This window comes from Zalophus californianus, chromosome X, assembly GCF_009762305.2.
Source record: "Zalophus californianus isolate mZalCal1 chromosome X, mZalCal1.pri.v2, whole genome shotgun sequence".
Taxonomy (NCBI): domain Eukaryota; kingdom Metazoa; phylum Chordata; class Mammalia; order Carnivora; family Otariidae; genus Zalophus; species Zalophus californianus.
Genome location: NC_045612.1, coordinates 55,911,478 through 55,921,260, shown reverse-complemented (window position 1 = coordinate 55,921,260; position 9,783 = coordinate 55,911,478). Strand labels below are relative to the sequence as shown.

Here is a 9,783-nt window from a genome sequence, read left to right as displayed (position 1 = left end):
TAGAAACAGCAACAACAAATAGTAGAACCGATCTATGGAACTAGGAGCTGGATCTTTGAAAGAATTAATAAAATTGATAAATCCCTAGCCAGACATATCAAAAAGTGAAGAGAAATGACCCAATTATTTGGGTCATTTTATTTATTTATTTTATTTATAGTTTATTTATTTATGTATAAATATTATTTATATAAAAATAAAATTATATATTTTATTTATATATTTATTTATTTTATTTATATAAGATCATGAATGAAAGGGGAGAGATCACAACCAACACCAGAGAAATATAATTCTCAGAAAATATTATGGAAAAATATATGCTAAAAAATTGGACAATCTGGAAGAAATGGATGAATTCCTAGATACATGTAAACTACCAAAACTGAAATAGGAAGAAATAGAAAATCTGAACAGACTGATAAGCAGCAAAGAAATTGAAGCAGTAACCAGAGTCTTCCAACAAACAAAAGTCCAGGGCCAAATGGCTCCCAAAGAATTCTACCACACATTTAAAGAATTAATAAATATTCTGCTGAAGCTGTTCCAAAAAATAGAAATGGAAGGAAAATTTCCAAACTCATTCTACAGGGTCAACATTACCTTGATTCCAAAACCAAAGATTCCACTAAAAAATAAAATTACAGGCCAATATCTCTGATGAACATGGATGCAAAAATTCTCAACAGAATAATATTAAATTGAATCCAACAGTACACTAAAGGAATTATTCACCACAATCAAGTGGGATTTATTCCTGAGCTGAAAAAGTGGTTCAGTATTTGCAAATCAATCAACGTGAAACACCACATTAATAAAAACATAAGAACCATGTGATCCTCTCAATAGATGCAGAAAAAAACATTCCACAAAACACAGCATCCATTCTTGATAAAATCCCTCAACAAAGTAAGGATAGATGGAATATACCTCAACATTATAAAGGTCATATACAAAACCCACAGCTAATATCATCCTCAATAGGGAAAAGTTGAGAGCTTTTCCTCTATGTCTGAAACAAGACAGGGATGTCCACTCTCACCACTTTCTTACATTATACACACACAGAAATTCAAAATGGATGAAAGACCTAAGTATGAGATAGGCAACCATCGAAATCCTAGAGGAGAATACAGGCAGCAACTTCTTTGACATCACATGTAGCAACTTCTTAATGGATACATCTGCAAAATCAAGGGAAACGAAAGCGAAAATGAACTATTGGGATTTCATCAATATAAAAAGCTCTGCACAGGGAAGGAAATAATCAACAACACTAAAAGGCAATCTATGGAATGGGAGAAGATATTTGCAAACTACATACCTTGATAAAGGGTTAGTATCCAAAATCTATAAAGATTTCATCAAACTCAATACCCCAAAACAAATAATCCAGTTAAGAAATGGACAGAAGACATGAATAGACATTTTTTCCAAAGAAGACATACAGATGGTTAACAGACACAAGATACTCAACATCACTCATAATCAGGGAAATACAAATCAAAGCTACAATGTGGTATCACCTCACAACTTTCAGAATGGCTAAAATTAACAACACAGGAAACAACACATGTTGGCAAGGTTGTGGAGAAAGGGGAACAGTCTTATACTGTTAGTGGGAATGCATACTGGTACAGCCACTCTGGAAAACAGAGTGGAGTTTCCTCAAAACATTAAAAATGTGTCCTGTTATTGAATATCTGATTGCTTGCATCACAGGCCTAACTTTGGGAGCCCACCTGAATCACCATCTCCTGAAATGAGATACACCTGTTTAACTGAACTGACCTATTCACAGTACTAAGAGATTGGTTTAATGAGATGGAATAATCTACCAACTTCTGGACTGTGAAGCTTCTTGGAGAAATTTCAAAGGCAGGACTGCAGGGTCCAAAACAATTCTTCCAAAATGTGCCACTTTGTCATATGGTCTATTTTGAGCTGAATTCAATTAAGACCCAGAAGACTGAAGAAAACCTTTTACCTCTGTTTAATTACCTAAAATAATTTTTTAAAGATATTTTATTTATTCATTTGACAGAGAAAGACACAGTGAGAGAGGGAACACAAGCAGGGGGAGTGGGAGAGGGAGAAGCAGGCTCCCTGCTGAGCAGAGGGCCAGATGTGGGCCTCAAACCCAGGACTCTGAGATCATGACCTGAGCCGAAGGCAGACACTTAATGAATGAGCCACCTAGGTGCCCTAATTACCTAAAATAATTTAGATAGGGATACTGGATCAGAAAGAGAACTATTACCAAGAGATAACATTTTTTTTTAAATCTAAATGACCTATATTTATGGCAGAACAAACATCTAATTACCAAACATCTGCTCTTCTTATCTTCCTGTGACTCACCCTCCCCCACCCCATTTGAAGCTCCTACACCTTTATACCATTCCTTAGCTCAAAATTACACATAAGCCTCAATTTCCTAACTTGTCCTTACGTCTATTCTTATGGGGCCCTTGTATGTATGTAAATAATTTTTTTTCCTATTAATCTGTTTTATGTTAATTTGATTATTAGAAGAGTTAGAGAGACCAAGAAGGATAGAGGAAACATTCACAATATACCTTTTCATGCTTTTGTACCTTTGTGTTATATTCCTTCTATCCACAATGGCTTTTCTGTCCCATATCTACTAATAAAATACGCTCATCCCTCAAGGTTCAACTTAGGGATAATTAATCACACCACCTTCTCATCACTATTCCAAAATTGGGCGGCTTTTGGTATCTCCAGGTGAATAAGAATAGAGAAGACATGTATTAAAACACTTCACAAAAATTCTTATCAAATAAGACATGCTTAATAGATATTTACTTTTCTTTTCTTTTTTTTTAAGATTTTATTTATTTATCTGACAGATAGAGAGACAGCGAGAGAGGGAACACAAGCAGGGGGAGTGGGAGAGGGAGAAGCAGGCTTCCCGCTGACCAGGGAGCCCGATGCGGGACTCGATCCCAGGACCCTGGGATCATGACCTGAGCCGAAGGCAGACGCTTAACGACTGAGCCACCCAGGCGCCCCTACTTTTCTTACTATAGTGTGGAAATCCCTGCTCATGTCCACAGATTTAGTAAAGAAATGGTACTTCCTATAGTAAGTATTGATGGATAAAGAGAATTCAAATTGATATTTTAAATGAAAGACAATATTCTTTTCAAGAACTCACTCAGAAATTTTCATAATTTCAACATTAATTGCTTTCATCATTTGATGAATCCAAGGTTACACTTAATTATTGCCTTTCATGTGATCTGTAACAAGGGCAAATAGCTCAAATTCTCATATCTGCAAAGCTATAAAGTATGTAAGCAATGTCTATAACCATAAATGGGTTTGAATATTGACAGTAAAGTTAAACAAAACAGTTGTATGCAAAAAAAATTAACTCAGGGAAGAGGTACACTGGCAACTAAATCAAAATGCATTAAATCTTGGCAATCTGAATTAATACAGATTGTTACCCTATTTTGTTAATAAATAATAATTCAATAAAAAATGAAGTGAAATTTACGATTTATCAAAGGGTGCTCATTTTCCATCCACCTAAAATTACTTTTGATTATTACAAATGCAAATTACTGGACCCTTCTAGAGGTAGAACTCAAGAATCCACTTTTTAAAAAAACCTTCATGTTGATTTTTGTGTACTCTACAGTTTATGTGTATTTCTTTTTTTTCACTGTTTAGGGAATTTTTATTAAAGCAAGAATTTTATAATCCAAATTACGTTACCTTGCTCAGTTATCAATTCTGTTATTTAAAACAGAAGTGACATTCTGAGCTATTCCCCAGTAAAGAATTACAAAATTAAAGAAAGGAATGCTTTAAATTTTTGTACTTTGCTGAAAATTCTTTTTCCCAGGGTCTATAAAACATTAATTTGTTTTTATATTTTACTATTTTTTGTGGGGTTTTTTTGTGGTTGTTTTTAAATCAATAAGTAATCTAGGACTAGCATTATTTTTGCTAGACCTGCCATTTTCTCAGTACATAAGGTTCAAAGTTTCCTTTCCTTTTTTTATTTATTTTATATTTTGCAATGTTATTTTTTTCCATAATGTTTAAGTTTTTTGATGTTTAGATATTTTTCTTTGGTGAAGCACGAGTTTCTTTTCATAGTCATTGATCAATTTTAAACAGTTGGAACACCAGTGGCACTGTTAACTGCTTTCTGGGCAGCCTCTTTAGCTTGGTGGGCTTGTAATACAGCTACAGCTTCAACAACTTTAGAACTGAGACTCTGGAGACTCAAGCATATGAAGAAGTTCTGAATTATCAATCTCCAACAACATGCCAGTGATTTTACAAGCAAGAGTAGGGTGCATGGCTTGAATTAGATGAAAGAGCTGTTCACCCAACATTTGCTTTTGCTCTTGAGAAGGGACAGATGCCAACATGGAAGCAGTCAAAGGCTCCTGACCTTGTACATGAAGAGCAGGCTGCTGCATGGTAACTTGTGGCTGTGTATTAAGATGCTGTTGAGGATCACAAACTCCCGCAGTGTACTTATACTGTGGAACGGTGTGAACAGCAGGTGTATTTCTAAAAAAGTTGGGGCTAGATAATTTGTGTGACATCCTTGTCAGTGCACCCTTTTACAAATTCCCAAATCAATTTAATTCACAAATTATCTTAGTCCCTGCCTTCTCTCCCAGCCATTTTAAGACTATCAAAAATATAGATTTGGCCAGTCAAATCATCTTGCTGGCAGTCTAGCACAAAGTTATCTGAAGAGAATAAATGAAAAAAAATACAATTCCCATTATTAAATGTGCATTAAATGGTACAGTTTAGGTGTTTTTCATATATCATCTTAATTTTAAACTCTAAGTATTATAGGTAATATTTTCATTTAGTACATTTAGGATCATAGAGATTAAGTAACTTGTTTATGGTCATATAACGAGTGACTGGGTCTGGATTAGAACACAGGGTTTACTTCAAACTCTCATTCCTTTTCCACACAGACTCTGATAATTAAAAAACAATCAATCAATCAACAATCAGGGAAAGAAAAAAGAAAGGTAGAAGACAAAATGTCATTATGTCACCAAAATACTCTGTTTTCTAATAGCCAAAATATAACTTACCTTTTAAGACTTCCCTATTCTCTTCACTCCAGGAGTTCTCTGCTTTTCCAGGTTCTTGGCTTAGTCCTGATAAGTCCCATGGTAAATTTTTCCACATCAGCTAAGTCATTGACTCTGAATTACACTAATAACCAAAAAATATATATTTTCCCCATCTTAAACTCTGATTTTATGATACAGCAGCCACTGGCTATATGTGACTATTTTAATGCAATTAATTTAATTTAATTAATACTTTAAAATTAATTAAAATTGAAGAAAATAAAAAAATCAGTTGCCTGGTCACGCTCACCAAATTTGGGGTGGTCACTAACTTTATTGGATAATAGCTATTGAATTGGATAGTACAGATCTATAACATTCCTATTGGGTAGCATTGCCTGAATATACAAGTAAAAGGAAATTTTATATTTGAGGGATATGTTACCTTTGGTACAAAAAAACATTTTTCTCTCTATTTGAAAACTTATTTTGATAAAAAAATTTAAAAAACCTTTAACCATTAACGTTTTTAGGTTTTTACTTGAAATTATAATCCCTCTCCATCCTTAAAAAAATAGATTAAAGGGTTTTTAAAGGTACAGATGGTAAAAATCTGCTTATTACACTGACTGGACATTATAGAATGTTAGTTCTAAAAGGAAAGTTGATTCATAATTAATTTTTATTTTTACAACAAGATAGATTCAAGCAGTTAAGACTGTCATGGTGCAATTTTCTGTGGTTTTCTACACATTTTGTGACAATATTTGTTCTGGACTGTCATTTCAAGGACATTTGTATTGCAAACAGCCTTAAAAGATAGAGGTCCCTTCAGGGCAGAGGGTAGATTTGTTTCCTTAACAGATTAATAAAGATGATATCTATTTCTGGAGCCAAAGTTGGTGAGATTTTCTAGAATTCCCCTTTCAAATACTGAGGGTTTCCTAAGTTTGGGGTCACTTAGCTGTGACACAAACCCACTGTGTGTGCAGCACCCACCTGGTCTGCTCTATATCTTCACCTTGGATCTTGGAGGCCAGGGGACTGATGTCAGTGAAGCTGCCTGCTGGGCCATGACTCATAATGTCTTGTTTATAACCCAGGAGTCTGTGTCATTATGCTAGACTACATTGTGACAGTCTCATGTGTAAACTTGCAAGCTGGGTAAAATCTCAAGACTTTACACAGTTCTTCAAAAAATCTTAAGACAAATTAGAGATTGTAACTATGTCCTGAGAACCAGCCTATAACCCAGAGTGTGGTGGAGAGGCAGAATGGCCAAAAGGGTGGGGATTGAAGACGTGGAAGGTGGAGATGGCTGGTAAAAAAAAACACATCATTTTATTTTGTAACAAGTCCTAATCCATTTAATTTTTGGCCAGTTAAACCTAGACCCACTGAAATAAGGGTTATGAGCTAATACTAATCTCAGTCAAAAACAAAGCAAAACACCTGAAAACACAGGTTTTTGAGAATAAAATAGATCCCTAAATAGTTTTGCAATCTTCACCCATTTTTCCTCACCATTACCAGTTCTAAAAGACTCCACATTAAAAATCATCCCACTGGTTGGTAAAAATTCTCTTCTTCCCATCCCAAAGCCACCATCCCCTTGTTCTTGCTTTTCCAATTCTAAATCAGTAAGAAAACTTAGTCAAAACTAGATTAAAAGCGGTCTCTTGGACTCACATTCACCCCAAACCACCTTGTATCCCTCTCCCACTCCAGAATTCCCTCACCCCCTCTACCCACTCCACGCACACCCTGATATGGAAGGTGTACAACATGTGCCCAGAAGGATAGGGTAATATTGCTTCATAGAAAGAAAGTAGTCAAAACACAACCAATTGACTGCTAACTTTACTAAAGTGATGGATTATCAAATTTTTAAACTCACAACTATAGTTTATTTCAGTATATAGCAAAATAAATATATTCAGATTTTTACATTTGATTCCCCTTTTTAAACAAAATTCAGACTGTTTCTATCATTTTGAATAAAATAAATTATAACTGACATTGTTTTTACTTTTCCCAGCACTGGGTTTGTTTTTTATTTTTTATTTATTTATTTATTATTTTTTAGTGTTCAACGATTCATTAGTTGTGTATAATACCCAGTGCTCATCCCAACACGTGCTCACATTAATACCCATCACCAGTCACCCATCTCTTCCCCCACCTCCCTTCTGTAACTCTCAGTTTGTTTCCCAGAGTCCAGAATCTCTCATGGTTTGTCTCCCACTCTAATTTCTTCCCAGTTTTCCCTCCCTTCCCCTGTGGCCCTCTGTTCTATTCTTTATGTTCCACATATGAGTGAACATATATGGTAATTGTCTTTCTCTGCTTGGCTTATTTCACTTAGCATAATCCCCTCCAGTTCCATCCATGTCAATGCAAATTGTGGATATTCATCCTTTCTGATGGCTGAGTAATGTAACATTGTATATGTGTACCACATCTTCTTTAACCACTCTCTGTTAAAGGGCATCTCGGTTTATTCCACAGTTTGGCTATTGTGGACATTGCTGCTATAAACATTGGGGTGTATGTGCCCCTTCTTTTTACTATATCTGTGTCTTTGGTGTAAATATATAGTAGTGCAATCGCTGGGTCATAGGGTAGCTCTATTTTTAACATCTTGAGTAACCTCCATAGAGTTTTCCAGATTGGCTTCACCAGCTTGCGTTACCACCAACAGTACAAGAGGGTTCTGCCTTCTCCACAACCTCGCCAACACTTGTTGTTTCCTGTATTGTTAATTTTGCCATTCTAGCTGGTGTAAAGTGGTATCTCATTGTGGTTTTGATTTGGATTTCCCTGATGGCTAGTGATGTTGAACATTTTTTTCATGTGTCTGTTAGTGATGTGTATGTATTCTTTGGACAAGTGTCTGTTCATGTGTTCTGCCCATTTCTTGATTGGATTATTTCTTCTTTGGGTATTGATTTGCTAAGTTCTTTATGAATTTTGGATACTAGCTCTTTATCTGATATGTCATTTGCAAATATCTTCTCCTATTCAGTCAGTCATCTTTTGGTTTTGTTGACTGATTTTCTTGCTGTGCAAAAGCTTTTTATCTTTATGAAGTCCCAAAAGTTCATTTCGGTTTTTGTTTCCCTTGCCTTTAGAGAAGTGTCTTGAAAGAAGTTGCTGTGGCTGTTGTCGAAGAGGTTACCACCGATGTTCTCCTCCAGGATTTTGATGGATTCCTGTCTCACATTGAGGTCATTCATCCATTTTGAATTTATCTTTTTGTATGGTGTAAGAGAACGGTCTAGTTTCATTCTTCTCTGTGTGGCTGTCCAGTTTTCCCAGCACCATTTATTAAAAAGACTGTTGTTTTTCCATTGGATATTCCTTCCTACTTTGTTAAAGATTAGATGTCCATAGAGTTGAGGGTCCATTTCTGGGATTTCTAATCTGTTCTACTGATCTATGTGTCTGTTTTTGTGCCAAGACCATACTCTCTTGATGACTATGGCTTTGTAATATAGCATGAATTCAGGCATTCTGATGCCCCCAGCTTTTGTTTTCTTATTCAACATTCCCCTGGCAATTCGGGGTCTTTTCTGGTTCCATAAAAATTTTAGGACTCTTTATTCCAGCACTTTGAAAAATGCCATTGGTATTTTCATAAGGATTGCATCGAAAGTGTACATTGCTCTGAGCAGGATAGACATTTTAACAATGTTTATTCTTCCAATCCATGAGCATGGAAAGTTTTTCCACCTCTTTGTGTCTTCCTCAATTTATCTCCCTTTTTTAAATCTTTTTGTGAATTTTATTATTAACATATAATATATTATTTGTTTCAGGGGTACAGGTCTATGATTCATCAGTCTTAAAAAATTCACAGTGCTCACCATAGTATATACCATCCCCAGTGTCCATCACCCAGCCACCCCATCCCTCCCACCCCCTCCACTCCAGCAACCCTCAGTTTGTTTCCTGAGATTAAGAGTCTCTTATGGTATGTCTCCATCTCTGGTTTCGTCTTGTTTCATTATTCCCTCCCTTCCCCTATGATCCTCTGTCTTGTTTCTCAAAATCCTTATATCAGTGAGATCATATGATAATTATCTTTCTCTGATTGAATTATTTCACATAGTACAATACCCTCTACTTCCCTCCACACCATTGCAAATGGCAAGATTACACTTTTTGATGGCTGCATAATATTCCATTTTATATATATACCACTTCTTTTTATCCACTCATCTGTTGATGGACATCTAGGCTCCTTTCATAGTTTAGCTATTGTGGACATTGCTGCTGTAAACATTGGGGTGCCTCTGCCCCTTTGGATAACTACATTTATATATTTGGAGTAAATACCCAATAGTGCAATTGCTGGGTCATAGGGTAGCTCTATTTTCAACTTTTTAATGAACCCCTATACTGTTTTCCAGAGTGGCTGCACCAGCTTGCATTCCCACCAACAGTGTAGGAGGGTTCCTCTTTCTCTGCATCCCCGCCAACATCTGTCATTTCCTGACTTGTTAATTTTGGCCATTCTGACTGGTGTGAGGTGGTAAATCACTGAGGTTTCGATTTGGATTTTCCAGATGCCGAGTGCTCTTGAGCACTTTTTCATGTGTCTGTTGACCATTTGGATGTGTTCTTTGCAGAAATGTCTGTTCATATCTTCTGCCCATTTCTTGATTGGATTATTTGTTCTTTGGGTGTTGAGTTG

General features: G+C 35.8%; 1 pseudogene; it reads right to left on the bottom strand.

Moving 5' to 3' along the window:
• Positions 1-4,147: 4,147 nt before the first annotated feature.
• Positions 4,148-4,592, bottom strand: LOC113930439 (annotated as a pseudogene).
• Positions 4,593-9,783: the final 5,191 nt, after the last annotated feature.